Raw genomic sequence first — 21,163 nt, 5'->3', positions numbered from 1 at the left:
ATTGTATATATACAGGACAGGAGAAGTGGTACTGTGCATTGTATATATACAGGACAGGAGGAGTGGTACTGTGCAGTGTACATATACAGGACAGGAGAAGTGGTACTGTGCAGTTTATATATACAGGACAGAAGGAGGGGTACTGTGCAGTGTATATATACAGGACAGGAGGAGTGGTACTGTGCAGTGTATATATACAGGACAGGAGGAGTGGTACTGTGCAGTGTATATATACAGGACAGGAGAAGTGGTACTGTGCAGTGTATATATACAGGACAGGAGGAGTGGTACTGTGCAGTGTATATATACAGGACAGGAGGAGTGGTACTGTGCAGTGTATATATACAGGACAGGAGGAGTGGTACTGTGCAGTGTATATATACAGGACAGGAGGAGTGGTACTGTGCAGTGTATATATACAGGACAGGAGAAGTGGTACTGTGCAGTGTATATATACAGGGCAGGAGGAGTGGTACTGTGCAGTGTATATATACAGGACAGGAGGAGTGGTACTGTGCAGTGTATATATACAGGACAGGAGGAGTGGTACTGTGCAGTGTATATATACAGGACAGGAGGAGTGGTACTGTGCAGTGTATATATACAGGACAGGAGGAGTGGTACTGCGCAGTGTATATATACAGGACAGGAGGAGTGGTACTGTGCAGTGTATATATACAGGACAGGAGGAGTGGTACTGTGCAGTGTATATATACAGGAGGAGTGGTACTGTGCAGTGTATATATACAGGACAGGAGGAGTGGTACTGTGCAGTGTATATATACAGGACAGGAGGAGTGGTACTGCGCAGTGTATATATACAGGACAGGAGGAGTGGTACTGCGCAGTGTATATATACAGGACAGGAGGAGTGGTACTGTGCAGTGTATATATACAGGACAGGAGGAGTGGTACTGTGCAGTGTATATATACAGGACAGGAGGAGTGGTACTGTGCAGTGTATATATACAGGACAGGAGGAGTGGTACTGTGCAGTGTATATATACAGGACAGGAGGAGTGGTACTGTGCAGTGTATATATACAGGACAGGAGAAGTGGTACTGTGCAGTGTATATATACAGGACAGGAGGAGTGGTACTGTGCAGTGTATATATACAGGACAGGAGGAGTGGTACTGTGCAGTGTATATATACAGGACAGGAGGAGTGGTACTGTGCAGTGTATATATACAGGACAGGAGAAGTGGTACTGTGCAGTGTATATATACAGGGCAGGAGGAGTGGTACTGTGCAGTGTATATATACAGGGCAGGAGGAGTGGTACTGAGCAGTGTATATATACAGGACAGGAGAAGTGGTACTGTGCAGTGTATATATACAGGACAGGAGGAGTGGTACTGTGCAGTGTATATATACAGGACAGGAGGAGTGGTACTGTGCAGTGTATATATACAGGACAGGAGAAGTGGTACTGTGCAGTGTATATATACAGGGCAGGAGAAGTGGTACTGTGCAGTGTATATATACAGGACAGGAGGAGTGGTACTGTGCAGTGTATATATACAGGGCAGGAGAAGTGGTACTGCGCAGTGTATATATACAGGACAGGAGGAGTGGTACTGTGCAGTGTATATATACAGGACAGGAGGAGTGGTACTGTGCAGTGTATATATACAGGACAGGAGGAGTGGTACTGTGCAGTGTATATATACAGGACAGGAGGAGTGGTACTGTGCAGTGTATATATACAGGACAGGAGGAGTGGTACTGTGCAGTGTATATATACAGGACAGGAGGAGTGGTACTGTGCAGTGTATATATACAGGACAGGAGGAGTGGTACTGTGCAGTGTATATATACAGGACAGGAGGAGTGGTACTGCGCAGTGTATATATACAGAACCCTCCAGAAAACACTTGTGGTAGCTGCTATTAGATGACATGAAAGTCACATCACTTTCCTGTTACCTCGCATGCGTTGCACTTATCTTCGGTGGCTTCAGTGTACAGACTGTTAATCCTGAGCCTCCTGTTTCATAAATAAAATGCTAGAACTACAGTAGAAACTGACACAGAACAGGGGAGACAAATCACAATGTAACGGTGAACAGTAATGCAGCGTCATATTCCAGTCAGGGTCTATGGAAATCTGGATGACAGCCCTGATGTTACGTGCTCCGCTCACAGGTGTGGACACAGAAGGGGCCCCTGTGCACGAACAGTATATGGGCCCTTTGCAGTACAATAACTCATCAAAATGCACAATTCCACCTGCTTTGGAGGTAGATGTGGCCCCCTGACCTCGTGGGCCCCCGTGGGCTGCACTGATGGTTTGTTCGCTCCTGGCTCACACATTAGATTCAGTCCTTGGTTAATTAGTTGATTCTTCTGAGAGTGACGTGGCCCCTTTAAGGACGAGCCGGCTTTAAACAGCATAAATAATTGCTGATACATCACTTTCTGCTTCCTATGGTGGGTGATGTGTATAATTCATGGCCCTGAGCCTCCAGATTCACCCTCAGCATCAGGGCGTCTGAACTTTATAGCTTAAAGCTGCAGTTTGCTGGGACTTCTACTCCAGTCCCAGCCAGAGCTGCGATCACAATTCTGCTGGTGGCTCTTGGGCTTAGGCACCTATGTGACTGCTGCCTCCTACTGGTCGTGTGTGTGCACTGCTGGGATGTATTGTGGGTGATGCAGAGTAGGGTCTGACCAATAAATGTCCACAATGCGGGGAGTGCGGCGTGTCACTGTTATCAGCGGATAGCTGGGTCGGGAGTACCTGCACAGTGGTGACAGCTGGCACCATTATCTATGCAGCTTTGGATGTGATTGGAGCACAAAGAAACATAAGAAAAGGAAAGGATTCCCTGACGTGTTGATGCAGGACGGCGCATCCTCCACCTCCATGCATTGTGACAGGTACCTCTTAGTGCGGCAGGTCTGGGCGTCTGGGTCTACGGCCGCTGCTCATTCCCGCTCTGCTGAAGTGTCTCATACACATGGGCGATATCCCAGAATCCCGCTAGATTCAGCCAGCAGTCACCTATGGGAAGAAGAGGAAAAAAATAAAGAAATATGTCTATGACTATAGTATTTACGTGGGTAAGAAGAATCAGAAAGTACGAGACTGGAGAGGCCGCCCCTTGCCCCAGAGCTGACACTCTAATCAGCAGGACTCAGACAGTGCACATATATGCTGCCCATCACTGCCCTGACCCGCTGTGCCATGCAGCAGAGACAGCGGTAACGTCATCTGTGCTGAATCCATCCACTGCATATACAGCAATGTTCAAATAATAGCAGTGAATAGAATTATGCACAAGATCGTTATACTAGTTCTTATTTCCAGCATTGGGAACATTGCACGCTGTTTTCTAATTCACAACATGAAGAGAAATGTAGATAATTTTTAACTACTTTACAGAAAATAACAAAAAATGTACATTGTTCCGTTCTAAAAGATAGCAGTTTTTTAGAACTGTGTCACATCTATGTTGCATAGAGTCAACCAACTTCTGTCTCCTGTCACCTGTTATTCCAGCCCAGGAGGCTTTCACTACATCCCACAATTTTTTGTCATTTGTTGGCTTTGCCTCAGAGACGGCATTTTTGATGTCACCCCACAAGTTTACAATGTGATTAAGGTCCAGGAATTGGACTGGCCACTCTATAAACTCAATTTTGTTGGACTGGAACCAAGATTTTGCTCGCTTACTGGTGTGTTTAGGGTCGTTGTCTTAGTGAAACACCCATTTCAAGGCAACATGACCTCTTCAAGTATTTTAATATCTGCAAACTGGTCCATGATCCCTGGTATGGGGTAAATAGGTCCGGACCATAGTAAGGGAAATATGCCCATATCATGATGCTTCACCACCATGCTTCACTGTCTGCAGGGTGTACTGTGGCTGAATGCTGAGTTTGGGGGTCGTCTGATGAACTGTCTGCGGCCCATGGACCCAAAAAGAACAATTTTACTTTCATCAGTCCACAAAATGTTTCTCCATTTCTCTTTAGGCCAGTTGATTTGTTGTTTGGCAAATTGTATCCGCTTCAGTATATGTCTTTTTTTAACATTGGGACTTTGTGGGGACTTCTTGCTCAGAGATTAGCTTCACACAAGCATCTTCTAACTGTCACAGTCCTCACATGTAACTGGAGACTGTCTGTGATCATCCTGGAGCTGATCATTGGCTGAGCCTTTGCCATTCTGGTTATTCTTCGATCTATTCGAATGGTAATCTTCTGTTTTCTTCCACGTCTCTCTGGTTTTGCTTTCCATTATAAAGCATTGGAGATCATTTTAGCTGAACAGCCGATCATTGTCTGCACTTCTTTATAAGTTTTACCCTCTCCAATCAACTTTTCAATCAAAGTACGATGTTCTTCTGAACAATGTCTGGAACAACCCATATTTCTTCGTCTTTCATGGAAAAATGCATGTACAACATGCATATAAGGCAAGAAATCCCACTTATTAAACCTGACAGGGCACACCTGTGAAGTGAAGACCATTTCTGGTGACTACCTCTTGAAGCTCATCAAGAGAATGCCAAGAGTGTGCAAAGCAGTCATCAAAGCAAAAGGTGGCTACTTTGAAGAACCTAGAATATAAGATATATTTTCAGTTGTTTCACACTTTTTTGTTAAGTATATAATTCCACATGTGGTAATTCATAGTTTTGATGCCTTCAGTGTGAATGTACAATTTTCATAGTCCTGAAAATACAGAAAAATCTTTAAATGAGAAGGTGTGTCCAAACTTTTGGTCTGTACTGTATATATACACACTGCTCAAAAAAATAAAGGGAACAGTGAAATCCCCCATCCTAGATCTGAATGAATGAAATCTTCTCATTTAATACTTTGTTCTGTACAAAGCTGAATGTGCTGACAACAAAATCACACAAAAATCATCAATGGAAATCACATTTATTAACCAATGGAGGCCGGGATTTGGAGTCACCCCCAAAATTAAAGTGGAAAAACACACTACAGGCTGATCCAACTGTGATGTAATGTCCTTAAAACAAGTCAGAATGAGGCTCAGTATTGTGTGTGGCCTCCACGTGCCTGTATGACCTCCCTCCAACGCCTGGGCATGCTCCTGATGAGGCTGAGTATTGTGTGTGGCCTCCACGTGCCTGTATGACCTCCCTACAACGCCTGGGCATGCTCCTGATGAGGCGGAGTATTGTGTGTGGCCTCCACGTGCCTGTATGACCTCCATACAACGCCTGGGCATGCTCCTGATGAGGCGGAGTATTGTGTGTGGCCTCCACATGCCTGTATGACCTCCCTACAACGCCTGGGCATGCTCCTGATGAGTCTGAGTATTGTGTGTGGCCTCCACGTGCCTGTATGACCTCCCTACAACGCCTGGGCATGCTCCTGATGAGGCTGAGTATTGTGTGTGGCCTCCACGTGCCTGTATGACCTCCCTACAACGTCTGGGCATGCTCCTGATGAGGCTGAGTATTGTGTGTGGCCTCCACGTGCCTGTGTGACCTCCCTACAACGCCTGGGCATGCTCCTGATGAGGCTGAGTATTGTGTGTGGCCTCCACGTGCCTGTATGACCCCCCTACAATGCCTGGGCATGCTCCTGATGAGGCTGAGTATTGTGTGTGGCCTCCACGTGGCTGTATGACCTCCCTACAACGCCTGGGCATGCTCCTGATGAGGCTGAGTATTGTGTGTGGCCTCCACGTGGCTGTATGACCTCCCTACAATGCCTGGGCATGCTCCTGATGAGGCTGAGTATTGTGTGTGGCCTCCACGTGCCTGTATGACCTCCCTACAACGCCTGGGCATGCTCCTGATGAGGCGGAGTATTGTGTGTGGCCTCCACGTGGCTGTATGACCTCCATACAACGCCTGGGCATGCTCCTGATGAGGCGAAGTATTGTGTGTGGCCTCCACATGCCTGTATGACCTCCCTACAACGCCTGGGCATGCTCCTGATGAGGCTGAGTATTGTGTGTGGCCTCCACGTGCCTGTATGACCTCCCTACAACGCCTGGGCATGCTCCTGATGAGTCTGAGTATTGTGTGTGGCCTCCACGTGCCTGTATGACCTCCCTACAACGCCTGGGCATGCTCCTGATGAGGCTGAGTATTGTGTGTGGCCTCCACGTGCCTGTATGACCTCCCTACAACGCCTGGGCATGCTCCTGATGAGGCTGAGTATTGTGTGTGGCCTCCACGTGCCTGTATGACCTCCCTACAACACCTGGGCATGCTCCTGATGAGGCTGAGTATTGTGTGTGGCCTCCACGTGCCTGTATGACCTCCCTACAATGCCTGGGCATGCTCCTGATGAGGCTGAGTATTGTGTGGCCTCCACGTGCCTGTATGACCTCCCTACAATGCCTGGGCATGCTTCTAATGAGGTTGAGTATTGTGTGCGGATCCACGTGCCTGTATGACCTCCCTACAACGCCTGGGCATGCTCCTGATGAGGCTGAGTATTGAGTGTGGCCTCCACGTGCCTGTATGACCTCCCTACAACGCCTGGGCATGCTCCTGATGAGGCTGAGTATTGAGTGTGGCCTCCACGTGCCTGTATGACCTCCCTACAACGCCTGGGCATGCTCCTGATGAGGCTGAGTATTGTGTGTGGCCTCCAAGTGCCTGTATGACCTCCCTACAACGCCTGGGCATGCTCCTGATGAGGCTGAGTATTGTGTGTGGCCTCCACGTGCCTGTATGACCTCCCTACAACGCCTGGGCATGCTCCTGATGAGGCTGAGCATTGTGTGTGGCCTCCACGTGCCTGCATGACCTCCCTACAACGCCTGGGCATGCTCCTGATGAGGCTGAGTATTATGTGGCCTCCACGTGCCTGCATGACCTCCCTACAATGCCTGGGCACGCTCCTGATGAGGCTGAGTATTGTGTGGCCTCCACGTGCCTGTATGACCTCCCTACAACGCCTGGGTATGCTCCTAATGAGGCTGAGTATTGTGTGCGGATCCACGTGCCTGCATGACCTCCCTACAACGCCTGGGCATGCTCCTGATGAGGCTGAGTATTGTGTGTGGCCTCCACGTGCCTGTATGACCTCCCTACAACGCCTGGGCATGCTCCTGATGAGTCTCAGTATTGTGTGTGGCCTCCACGTGCCTGTATGACCTCCCTACAACGCCTGGGCATGCTCCTGATGAGGCTGAGTATTGTGTGTGGCCTCCACGTGCCTGTATGACCTCCCTACAATGCCTGGGCATGCTCCTGATGAGGCTGAGTATTGTGTGTGGCCTCCACGTGCCTGTATGACCTCCCTACAATGCCTGGGCATGCTCCTGATGAGGCTGAGTATTGTGTGTGGCCTCCACGTGCCTGTATGACCTCCCTACAATGCCTGGGCATGCTCCTGATGAGGCTGAGTATTGTGTGTGGCCTCCACCTGCCTGTATGACCTCCCTACAACGCCTGGGCATGCTCCTGATGAGGCTGAGTATTGTGTGTGGCCTCCACCTGCCTGTATGACCTCCCTACAATGCCTGGGCATGCTCCTGATGAGGCTGAGTATTGTGTGTGGCCTCCACGTGCCTGTATGACCTCCGGGCATGCTCCTGATGAGGTTGCGGATGGTCTCCTGTGGCATCTCCTCCCAGACCTGGACTAAAGCATCCGCCAACTCCTGGACAGTCTGTGGTGCAACGTGACGTTGGTGGATGGAGCGAGACATGATGTCCCAGATGTGCTCAATCGGATTCACGTCTGGGGATCGGGCGGGCCAGTCCATAGCTTCAATGCCTTCATCTTGCAGGAACTGCTGACACACTCCGGCCACATGAGGTCTGGCATTGTCCTGCATTAGGAGGAACCCAGGGCCATCCGCACCAGCATATGGTCTCACAAGGGGTCTGAGGATCTCATCTCAGTACCTATTGGCAGTCAGGCTACCTCTGGCGAGCACATGGAGGGATGTGCGGCCCTCCCAAGAAATGCCACCCTACACCATTACTGACCCACAGCCAAACCGGTCATGCTGAAGGATGTTGGAGGCAGCAGATCGCTCTCCACGGCGACTCCAGACTCTGTCACGTCTGTCACATGTGCTCAGTGTGAACCTGCTTTCATCTGTGAAGAGCACAGGGCGCCAGTGGCGACTTTGCCAATCCTGGTGTTCTGTGGCAAATGCCAAGCGTCCTGCGCGGTGTTGGGCTGTGAGCACAACCCCCATCTGTGGACGTCGGGCCCTCATTCCACCCTCATGGAGTCGGTTTCTAACCGTTTGTGCAGACACATGCACATTTGTGGCTGCTGGAGGTCATTTTGCAGGGCTCTGGCAGTGCTCCTCCTGTTCCTCCTTGCACAAAAGCGGAGGTAGCAGTCCTGCTGCTGGGTTGTTGCCCTCCTACGGCCCCCTCCACGTCTCCTGGTGTACTGGCCTGTCTCCTGGTAGCGCTTCCAGCCTCTGACAGGCACAGCAAACCTTCTTGCCACAGCTCGCATTGATGTGCCATCTTGGATGAGCTGCACTACCTGAGCAACTTCTGTGGGTTGTAGAGTCCGTCTCATGCTACCACGAGTGTGAAAGCACAACTAACATTCAAAAGTGACCAAAACATCAGCCAGGAAGCATTGGTACTGAGATGTGGTCTGCGGTCCCCACCTGCAGAACCACTCCTTTATTGAGGGTGTCTTGATAATTGCCAATAATTTCCATCTATTGTCTATTCCATTTGCACAACAGCATGTGAAATTGATTGTCAATCAGTGTTGCTTCCTAAGTGGACAGTCTGATTTCACAGAAGTTTGATTTACTTGGAGTTACATTCTGTTAAGTGTTCCCTTTATTTTTTTGAGCCGTGTACATACATACACGTTACACGGACACACACACATACATCCTATACACACAGAGACACCTCTTCCTACATAAGCACAGATCTCTTTCACAGGGAGGGTTTTCTGCCCCGCATAAAATGGGGCAGAGATCACAGTATAATGAACCATGGCGGCGCGGGGCCGATATCTGTCAGACATGTAAACAGATGACGCCGCTGTGCACGGCTGACATCATTTAACCCCCTTAATTCTAAGATCAGCCAGGAACACTGAATCTGTATTATCCTTGTGAAATATTAAGCAGATCTCCAGACAATCATTGCCTGGCTGTGAGCGGAGAGTAGAGACGCCATCAAATATTCACAAGGCGGTCATTTCACACGGCTCGCCCGCTTTCTGCAGCCCAGTATCCCGGCACAGCACATTAATGCACATTAGACTGAACGCAGGCGAGAAAGGTCACATCCTATTAAAGGGACACTCCAGGTGTATTAGTGGCCACGACTCCTCCCACGGTTCACACATTATAAGCTTCATAGTATCCTAGCAGGGTGGAGGCAGAGAGTGCTCCCTCCCCAATGTAACGTGTCCCAAAAGTAGTGGGTAAATCGGAAGACCGATAGTTACACTATGCAGAAGGAAGAGTATTATTCCACCATCCCCTTCTATCCAATGCAGGTAATCACATCCATGGATCCACTCACCCCATCATTAGAAGCTCTCAGGGATGGAGTAGGTCATCCTCCATCAGCATTCAAAATCTTTATTACATCCCATGTAGACGGCAGATTGTGCGGTGAACCACAAGCAGAACTGGTCACTTCAATGGTTTATTTTATGGCCAACTTCATATAATTATCAGGAGGCATCAATACTACTAGGGATTCTATAGAAATATCATGTTCAGCCACATATTGCCTGGGTAACTAAGGTTAATGTCTACAGGGAGCTCCCTCTAGTGGTGGATGTAGACAGGATCTTATCATGTATCTCTGTATACAGGGAGCTCCCTCTAGTGGTGGATGTAGACAGAATCTTATCATGTATCTCTGTATACAGGGAGCTCCCCCTAGTGGTGGCTGCAGACAGAATCTTATCATGTATCTCTGTATACAGGGAGCTCCCCCTAGTGGTGGCTGTAGACAGAATCTTATCATGTATCTCTGTATACAGGGAGCTCCCCCTAGTGGTGGCTGCAGACAGAATCTTATCATGTATCTCTGTATACAGGGAGCTCCCCCTAGTGGTGGATGCAGACAGAATATTATCATGTATCTCGTATACAGGGAGCTCCCCCTAGTGGTGGCTGCAGACAGAATCTTATCATGTATATCTGTATACAGGGAGCTCCCCCTAGTGGTGGCTGCAGAGAGTATCTTATCATGTATATCTGTATACAGGGAGCTCCCTCTAGTGGTGGCTGCAGACAGGATCTTATCATGTATATCTGTATACAGGGAGCTCCCCCTAGTGATGACTGCAGACAGAATCTTATCATGTATATCTGTATACAGGGAGCTCCCCCTAGTGGTGGCTGCAGACAGAATCTTATCATGTATATCTGTATACAGGGAGCTCCCTCTAGTGGTGGATGTAGACAGGATCTTATCATGTATCTCTGTATACAGGGAGCTCCCCCTAGTGGTGGCTGTAGACAGAATCTTATCATGTATCTCTGTATACAGGGAGCTCCCCCTAGTGGTGGCTGCAGACAGAATCTTATCATGTATCTCTGTATACAGGGAGCTCCCCCTAGTGGTGGATGCAGACAGAATATTATCATGTATATCTGTATACAGGGAGCTCCCCCTAGTGGTGGCTGTAGACAGAATCTTATCATGTATCTCTGTATACAGGGAGCTCCCCCTACTGGTGGCTGCAGACAGAATCTTATCATGTATCTCTGTATACAGGTAGCTCCCCCTAGTGGTGGCTGTAGACAGAATCTTATCATGTATCTCTGTATACAGGGAGCTCCCCCTAGTGGTGGCTGTAGACAGAATCTTATCATGTATCTCTGTATACAGGGAGCTCCCCCTAGTGGTGGCTGCAGACAGAATCTTATCATGTATATCTGTATACAGGGAGCTCCCCCTAGTGGTGGCTGCAGACAGAATCTTATCATGTATATCTGTATACAGGGAGCTCCCCCTAGTGTGGCTGCAGACAGAATCTTATCATGTATCTCTGTATACAGGGAGCTCCCTCTAGTGGTGGCTGCAGACAGAATCTTATCATGTATCTCTGTATACAGGGAGCTCCCCCTACTGGTGGCTGCAGACAGAATCTTATCATGTATCTCTGTATACAGGGAGCTCCCTCTAGTGGTGGCTGCAGACAGAATATTATCATGTATCTCGTATACAGGGAGCTCCCCCTAGTGGTGGCTGCAGACAGAATCTTATCATGTATATCTGTATACAGGGAGCTCCCCCTAGTGGTGGATACAGACAGAATATTATCATGTATCTCGTATACAGGGAGCTCCCCCTACTGGTGGCTGCAGACAGAATCTTATCATGTATCTCTGTATACAGGGAGCTCCCCCTAGTGGTGGCTGCAGGCAGGATCTTATCATGCATCTCTGTATACAGGGAGCTCCCTCTAGTGGTGGCTGCAGACAGAATATTATCATGTATCTCGTATACAGGGAGCTCCCCCTAGTGGTGGCTGCAGACAGAATCTTATTATGTATATCTGTATACAGGGAGCTCCCCCTAGTGGTGGCTGCAGGCAGGATCTTATCATGCATCTCTGTATACAGGGAGCTCCCTCTAGTGGTGGCTGCAGACAGAATCTTACCATATGCCTCTGTATACAGGGAGCCCCTCCTAGTGGTGGCTGCAGACAGTATCTTATCATGTATCTCTGTATACAGGGAGCTCCCCCTAGTGGTGGCTGCAGACAGAATCTTACCATATGCCTCTGTATACAGGGAGCCCCTCCTAGTGGTGGCTGCAGACAGAATCTTATCATGTATATCTGTATACAGGGAGCTCCCACTAGTGGTGGCTGCAGACAGAATATTATCATGCATCTCTGTATAGAGATTCAAACTTTTTAAAAACAAAATTAATCCTCACTTTCACTTGCAGACTCTCTTGATCGCCCTTGTGAGTTACACTTTAAGCCATGGACACTCAGCGGTGGTGCCTTGGCCTGGGAGTCAGAGCTTGGCCGCGTGTACACGGCTATTATTTCAGTAAGTGGTGTCATTGGCAGCAGAATAAAGGGGTAGAGCACATAATAATACCGTGAAGAGTTTTCAAGCCTCACCTTCTGCTCATCCTATAGACAATGTTACACTTGTATTATTGAAGGTCTTAGTTGTTCAGCTCGATAACTCCGATATCATTTACTGCAAGGAGTAGGGGGGAGAGATGCTCTTGACTGATGGTCATCCACTATGATTGGGGATCCCAGACCTAGAACTTATGATGTAGGAGATAATACTCTCCAGAATAACAATACAGCGGCCGCCATGCCCAGCTCCTGTGTAGTTGTGGAGTAGAGTATGTCAGACAGCTTACAATCAATGCTGCTCTTAATGAAAGGACTCTTTCCCTTCTGCTTATTATTATTTTCTTCTACTTGAAAAGATACTAAATGTTCAATAAAGAATTATACGATTTCTCTTACTGGGAAGAATCCCTTCGCACAGCTAAAGAGGATTCTCTTTTTCTCATGTCTTGAACAACTTTAATCTTGGATCAAAATAATTTTAATACCCCAAAATTTTCTAATGGAATTTAATTATGTATCTATTGATTTTTTTTTTCATGTCATACAAATAAAGAAAACTAAAAAAAAAAAAGAAAGAAATCAGTTTTCAGTCTCCAGTTCCGATACAGACCCCCCCGTGTGTACAGACTTGAAACAACCCATGTCTGTCCCAGCGTGGGGTGTCTGGGTAGAGAAAGGACACATGGAAACATAGCACGCACATGTGCTGAGCCTGTAACGAGGGAGACGCATGGATTTGCATAGGAACTGCATACACAAAACAGAATGATATTTTTTTAATCAGGATTGTTTACTTTTTTTATCATTGGAGCTTTAAAACATTGGTTGCAAAAGTGATCATACCCTTAAAGTACAACATTTTTCTCGCGGGAGTGGCTGGTTATAAAAGGAGGAGTGATACAAAGGGCCACTATAAAATCAATCACATCTAAGGCGACAGCTGATTTTGTAATTCTTCTCTACATTTCCAGTGTGGTGTCATTGTAGGACATGGAAAAAAAAAAAAAATGGCGCTGATGGTTTGTAGCGAGCGGAAGGACCGATCTGTTATTTTTCTGGAGACACATAACCAGATTTCACCACGATGCCCTGCGCCGCAGGTCTGATAAAGGCGTCTCTGTTCCATATTTATGGCTCTGTGAATGACATCAGATAAACAAGAGCTGAGAGCAGGAGGAGGAGGACGAGGAGGAGGAGGAGGAGAGGCAAAAACGCTTTGCTACGTGTTATGAAGCTGTGAAAGGATCTGACGCTTTAATATCCGTCAGCTCCGGCTCGTTAAGGAGCGGCTGCGGCGGGTGTGTGCCGATTGACGGGCGCTGCATCCATGTGTAGTTGCTGGGGTCCCCGAAATATTGATAAGATGCCAAGAAGTAAGTAAAGTATTGATGCGGGCAGCCGGCCCAGCGGCAGACACCTCTCAGACACAGTGTTTAAATGTCACAGATTAATGAATTTTCATGAAACACTGAGACGAGAAAAAAAAAAAAGAAAACACGATCAAAAAGATTGTTTCCACAGCAGCCGATAGCGGAGAATGCCGTGTCCACACTGCACAAAGCAAAGGGATCACAAGCCGCATAGACACAAGCCAAGGGAGGGCCGCGGCATGGGGGGCTCCTGGAGGAGAATCTGCGGAGACGGGGCAATCACAGGTCCCATGATGACGAGCCCGAGCCTCATAATCAATATTACAATGGTGCAGACATGGCGGAACGTCTGATTCATGACCTGATGGAGCTGCAACTCCTGGTGTTACTTATCCAATGGCAAATAGTACACAGTTCCCACATTGCTAGAGCTCAGAGGAATGGGAAGGGTTAAAGGCTAGATATGCAAGTCCTGTTACAAACAGACTTGGTATTGGCCTGGGGTGTCACCATCATTCTGGGGTCTCAGTTATCCTTCTTCAGGCCTTTGAGATCTGTCCACCATGGATCAAACACGAAGATGCAGTGGCAACTCTCGAAGTGTCTCTCGTCATCCACCTTGGTCCTCTGCTATGTAAGTCATCCACTCTGTGGATCCAAGAAACACACACTCCGAAATTCCTCCAGTGGGTGGAAATGGTAAAGGTGCGAGCACACAATGTCACAGGTCCTCCACAGATGTCACTGAACTGCTGACCAAAGATGGAGAACGTCCACAGTATCAACAGGCAAGGTCTGAGGTGGCCATCACCCAGGGCTAGATGGCAAGAAGGTTGGGAAAGGGGCAATGGGGTAATAAATCTGACCCTTTATTGCTCTTGGGATAAGACCAGACATTGGGAAAAAGTGAGGGAATCGGAGATGGCATCACCCCGGGAACTCTATGGAATCCGGTAACTTAATAACATGAGCCATCATCTGCAAATACACATTGCTGCTACAGTGCACACAGACTGATCAGCAGCAGCGGTCACACTGCAGGCATCCACAGGATCACTATAAACACTGCTGCCAAAAAGACACAGGAGATTCCCTGCTCTCGGGTGACCATATCATGGCTCATCCACAGCTGTGGTTCAGCGGACAGGATAGCGGAAGATACTCAGAGAACTACAGCAGGAAGGCAACATATCAATCACTAGATGAGTGACACTCCATACACCCAGAAGTCAATCAAAAGACCAATGTCTTATACTTTATATACTGTTTATGACTCCACTAGCAGAATAGTGAGTGCAGCTCTGGGGTATAATACAGGAGGTAATTCCGGATCAGTAATGTAATGTATGTACACAGTGACTGCACCAGCAGAATAGTGAGTGCAGCTCTGGAGTATAATACAGGATGTAACTCAGGATCAGTAATGTAATGTATGTACACAGTGACTGCACCAGCAGAATAGTGAGTGCAGCTCTGGAGTATAATACAGGATGTAACTCAGGATCAGTAATGTAATGTATGTACACAGTGACTGCACCAGCAGAATAGTGAGTGCAGCTCTGGAGTATAATACAGGATGTAACTCAGGATCAGTAATGTAATGTATGTACACAGTGACTGCACCAGCAGAATAGTGAGTGCAGCTCTGGGGTATAATACAGGATGTAACTCAGGATCAGTAATGTAATGTATGTACACAGTGACTGCACCAGCAGAATAGTGAGTGCAGCTCTGGGGTATAATACAGGATGTAACTCAGGATCAGTAATGTAATGTATGTACACAGTGACAGCACCAGCAGAATAGTGAGTGCAGCTCTGGAGTATAATACAGGAGGTAACTCAGGATCAGTAATGTAATGTATGTACACAGTGACTGCACCAGCAGAATAGTGAGTGCAGCTCTGGAGTATAATACAGGATGTAACTCAGGATCAGTAATGTAATGTATGTACACAGTGACTGCACCAGCAGAATAGTGAGTGCAGCTCTGGAGTATAATACAGGATGTAACTCAGGATCAGTAATGTAATGTATGTACACAGTGACTCCACCAGCAGAATAGTGAGTGTAGCTCTGGAGTATAATACAGGATGTAACTCAGGATCAGTAATGTAATGTATGTACACAGTGACTGCACCAGCAGAATAGTGAGTGCAGCTCTGGAGTATAATACAGGATGTAACTCAGGATCAGTAATGTAATGTATGTACACAGTGACTGCACCAGCAGAATAGTGAGTGCAGCTCTGGGGTATAATACAGGATGTAACTCAGGATCAGTAATGTAATGTATGTACACAGTGACAGCACCAGCAGAATAGTGAGTGCAGCTCTGGAGTATAATACAGGAGGTAACTCAGGATCAGTAATGTAATGTATGTACACAGTGACTGCACCAGCAGAATAGTGAGTGGAGCTCTGGAGTATAATACAGGATGTAACTCAGGATCAGTAATGTAATGTATGTACACAGTGACTGCACCAGCAGAATAGTGAGTGCAGCTCTGGAGGATAATACAGGATGTAACTCAGGATCAGTAATGTAATGTATGTATACAGTGACTGCACCAGCAGAATAGCGAGTGCAGCTCTGGAGTGTAATACAGGATGTAACTCAGGATCGGTAATGTAATGTATGTACACAGTGACTGCACCAGCAGAATAGTGAGTGCAGCTCTGGAGTATAATACAGGATGTAACTCAGGATCAGTAATGTAATGTATGTACAGAGTGACTGCACCAGCAGAATAGTGAGTGCAGCTCTGGGGTATAATACAGGATGTAATTCAGGAGCAGTAATGTAATGTATGTACACAGTGACTGCACCAGCAGAATAGTGAGTGCAGCTCTGGGGTATAATACAGGATGTAACTCAGGATCAGTAATGTAATGTATGTACACAGTGACTGCACCAGCAGAATAGTGAGTGCAGCTCTGGAGTATAATACAGGATGTAACTCAGGATCAGTAATGTAATGTATGTACACAGTGACTGCACCAGCAGAATAGTGAGTGCAGCTCTGGAGTATAATACAGGATGTAACTCAGGATCAGTAATGTAATATATGTACACAGTGACTGCAGCAGCAGAATAGTGAGTGCAGCTCTGGAGGATAATACAGGATGTAACTCAGGATCAGTAATGTAATGTATGTATACAGTGACTGCACCAGCAGAATAGTGAGTGCAGCTCTGGAGTATAATACAGGATGTAACTCAGGATCAGTAATGTAATGTATGTACACAGTGACTGCACCAGCAGAATAGCGAGTGCAGCTCTGGAGTATAATACAGGATGTAACTCAGGGTCAGTACAGGATCAGTAATGTAATGTATGTACAGAGTGACTGCACCAGCAGAATAGTGAGTGCAGCTCTGGGGTATAATACAGGATGTAACTCAGGATCAGTAATGTAATGTATGTACACAGTGACTGCACCAGCAGAATAGTGAGTGCAGCTCTGGAGTATAATACAGGATGTAACTCAGGATCAGTAATGTAATATATGTACACAGTGACTGCAGCAGCAGAATAGTGAGTGCAGCTCTGGAGGATAATACAGGATGTAACTCAGGATCAGTAATGTAATGTATGTATACAGTGACTGCACCAGCAGAATAGTGAGTGCAGCTCTGGAGTATAATACAGGATGTAACTCAGGATCAGTAATGTAATGTATGTACACAGTGACTGCACCAGCAGAATAGCGAGTGCAGCTCTGGAGTATAATACAGGATGTAACTCAGGGTCAGTACAGGATCAGTAATGTAATGTATGTATACAGTGACTGCACCAGCAGAATAGTGAGTGCAGCTCTGGAGTATAATACAGGATGTAACTCAGGATCAGTAATGTAATGTATGTACACAGTGACTGCACCAGCAGAATAGCGAGTGCAGCTCTGGAGTATAATACAGGATGTAACTCAGGGTCAGTACAGGATCAGTAATGTAATGTATGTACACAGTGACTGCACCAGCAGAATAGTGAGTGCAGCTCTGGGGTATAATACAGGATGTAACTCAGGATCAGTAATGTAATGTATGTATACAGTGACTGCACCAGCAGAATAGCGAGTGCAGCTCTGGAGTATAATACAGGATGTAACTCAGGGTCAGTACAGGATCAGTAATGTAATGTATGTACAGAGTGACTGCACCAGCAGAATAGTGAGTGCAGCTCTGGGGTATAATACAGGATGTAATTCAGGAGCAGTAATGTAATGTATGTACACAGTGACTGCACCAGTAGAATAGTGAGTGCAGCTCTGGAGTATAATACAGGATGTAACTCAGGATCAGTAATGTAATGTATGTACACAGTGACTGCACCAGCAGAATAGTGAGTGCAGCTCTGGGGTATAATACAGGATGTAACTCAGGATCAGTAAAGTAATGTATGTACACAATGACTGCACCAGCAGAATAGTGAGTGCAGCTCTGGGGTATAATACAGGATTTATCTCAGGATCAGTAATGTAATGTATGTACACAATGACTGCACCAGCAGAATAGTGAGTGCAGCTCTGGAGTACAATACAGGATGTAAATCAGGATCAGTAATGTATGTACACAGTGACTGCATCAGCAGAATAGTGAGTGCAGCTCTGGAGTATAATACAGGATGTAACTCAGGATCAGTAATGTAATATATGTACACAGTGACTCCACCAGCAGAATAGTGAGTGCAGCTCTGGAGAATAATACAGGATGTAACTCAGGATCAGTAATGTAATGTATGTACACAGTGACTGCACCAGCAGATTAGTGAGTGCAGCTCTAGAGTATAATACACGATGTAACTCAGGATCAGTACAGGATCAGTAATGTAATGTATGTACACAGAGACTGCACAAGCAGAATAGTGAGTGCAGCTCTGGAGTATAATACAGGAGGTAACCCAGGATCAGTAATGTAATGTATGTACACAGTGACTGCACCAGCAGAATAGTGAGTGCAGCTCTGGAGTATAATACAGGATGTAACTCAGGATCAGTAATGTAATGTATGTACACAGTGACTGCACCAGCAGAATAGTGAGTGCAGCTCTGGAGTCTAATACAGGATGTAACTCAGGATCAGTACAGGATCAGTAATGTAATGTATGTACACAGAGACTGCACAAGCAGAATAGTGAGTGCAGCTCTGGAGTATAATACAGGAGGTAACCCAGGATCAGTAATGTAATGTATGTACACAGTGACTGCACCAGCAGAATAGTGAGTGCAGCTCTGGAGTATAATACAGGATGTAACTCAGGATCAGTAATGTAATGTATGTACACAGTGACTGCACCAGCAGAATAGTGAGTGCAGCTCTGGGGTATAATACAGGATGTAACTCAGGATCAGTAAAGTAATGTATGTACACAATGACTGCACCAGCAGAATAGTGAGTGCAGCTCTGGGGTATAATACAGGATGTAATTCAGGAGCAGTAATGTAATGTATGTACACAGTGACTGCACCAGCAGAATAGTGAGTGCAGCTCTGGAGTATAATACAGGATGCAATTCAGGAGCAGTAATGTAATGTATGTACACAGTGACTGCACCAGCAGAATAGTGAGTGCAGCTCTGGAGTATAATACAGGATGTAACTCAGGATCAGTAATGTAATGTATGTACACAGTGACTGCACCAGCAGAATAGTGAGTGCAGCTCTGGAGTATAATACAGGATGTAACTCAGGATCAGTAAAGTAATGTATGTACACAATGACTGCACCAGCAGAATAGTGAGTGCAGCTCTGGGGTATAATACAGGATGTAACTCAGGATCAGTAATGTAATGTATGTACACAATGACTGCACCAGCAGAATAGTGAGTGCAGCTCTGGAGTATAATACAGGATGTAACTCAGGATCAGTAATGTATGTACACAGTGACTGCACCAGCAGAATAGTGAGTGCAGCTCTGGGGTATAATACAGGATGTAACTCAGGATCAGTAAAGTAATGTATGTACACAATGACTGCACCAGCAGAATAGTGAGTGCAGCTCTGGGGTATAATACAGGATGTAATTCAGGAGCAGTAATGTAATGTATGTACACAGTGACTGCACCAGCAGAATAGTGAGTGCAGCTCTGGAGTATAATACAGGATGCAATTCAGGAGCAGTAATGTAATGTATGTACACAGTGACTGCACCAGCAGAATAGTGAGTGCAGCTCTGGAGTATAATACAGGATGTAACTCAGGATCAGTAATGTAATGTATGTACACAGTGACTGCACCAGCAGAATAGTGAGTGCAGCTCTGGGGTATAATACAGGATGTAATTCAGGAGCAGTAATGTAATGTATGTACACAGTGACTGCACCAGCAGAATAGTGAGTGCAGCTCTGGGGTATAATACAGGATGTAATTCAGGAGCAGTAATGTAATGTATGTACACAGTGACTGCACCAGCAGAATAGTGAGTGCAGCTCTGGAGTATAATACAGGATGCAATTCAGGATCAGTAAAGTAATGTATGTACACAATGACTGCACCAGCAGAATAGTGAGTGCAGCTCTGGGGTATAATACAGGATGTAATTCAGGAGCAGTAATGTAATGTATGTACACAGTGACTGCACCAGCAGAATAGTGAGTGCAGCTCTGGGGTATAATACAGGATGTAACTCAGGATCAGTAATGTAATGTATGTACACAATGACTGCACCAGCAGAATAGTGAGTGCAGCTCTGGAGTATAATACAGGATGTAACTCAGGATCAGTAATGTAATGTATGTACACAGTGACTGCACCAGCAGAATAGTGAGTGCAGCTCTGGGGTATAATACAGGATGTAACTCAGGATCAGTAAAGTAATGTATGTACACAATGACTGCACCAGCAGAATAGTGAGTGCAGCTCTGGGGTATAATACAGGATGTAATTCAGGAGCAGTAATGTAATGTATGTACACAGTGACTGCACCAGCAGAATAGTGAGTGCAGCTCTGGAGTATAATACAGGATGTAACTCAGGATCAGTAATGTAATGTATGTACACAGTGACTGCACCAGCAGAATAGTGAGTGCAGCTCTGGAGTATAATACAGGATGTAAATCAGGATCAGTAATGTAATGTATGTACACAGTGACTGCACCAGCAGAATAGTGAGTGCAGCTCTGGAGTATAATACAGGATGTAACTCAGGATCAGTACAGGATCAGTAATGTAATGTATGTACACAGAGACTGCACAAGCAGAATAGTGAGTGCAGCTCTGGAGTATAATACAGGAGGTAACCCAGGATCAGTAATGTAATGTATGTACACATTGACTGCACCAGCAGAATAGTGAGTGCAGCTCTGGAGTATAATACAGGATGTAACTCAGGATCAGTAATGTAATGTATGTACACAGTGACTGCACCAGCAGAATAGTGAGTGCAGCTCTGGGGTATAATACAGGATGTAACTCAGGATCAGTAATGTAATGTATGTACACAGTGACTGCACCAGCAGAATAGTGAGTGCAGCTCTGGAGTATAATACAGGATGTAACTCAGGATCAGTAATGTAATGTATGTACACAGTGACTGCACCAGCAGAATAGTGAGTGCAGCTCTGGGGTATAATACAGGATGTAACTCAGGATCAGTAATGTAATGTATGTACACAATGACTGCACCAGCAGAATAGTGAGTGCAGCTCTGGAGTATAATACAGGATGTAACTCAGGATCAGTAATGTAATGTATGTACACAGTGACTGCACCAGCAGAATAGTGAGTGCAGCTCTGGGGTATAATACAGGATGTAACTCAGGATCAGTAAAGTAATGTATGTACACAATGACT

General features: G+C 46.2%; 1 protein-coding gene across 14 annotated transcripts in view; it reads right to left on the bottom strand.

The window, feature by feature from the left end:
• ZBTB20 (zinc finger and BTB domain containing 20) overlaps positions 1 to 21,163 on the bottom strand; it is a 1,152,793-nt gene that overhangs the window by 223,209 nt on the left and 908,421 nt on the right. For all 14 annotated transcript variants that reach the window (XR_012305514.1, XM_073668598.1, XM_073668593.1 and 11 more), the window contains one exon: positions 2,887 to 3,006. The gene's annotated coding sequence lies outside the window, so the exon portion shown is untranslated. The remainder of the gene's footprint in view (positions 1 to 2,886; positions 3,007 to 21,163) is intronic.

The sequence above is a fragment of the Phyllobates terribilis genome, unplaced genomic scaffold (assembly GCF_046119375.1).
Source record: "Phyllobates terribilis strain yellow unplaced genomic scaffold, ASM4611937v1 Scaffold_2__4_contigs__length_985480577, whole genome shotgun sequence".
NCBI classification, from domain to species: Eukaryota; Metazoa; Chordata; class Amphibia; order Anura; family Dendrobatidae; genus Phyllobates; species Phyllobates terribilis.
Note: the sequence above shows the minus strand (reverse complement) of the source record. Positions and strands in the feature narration are given on the sequence as shown.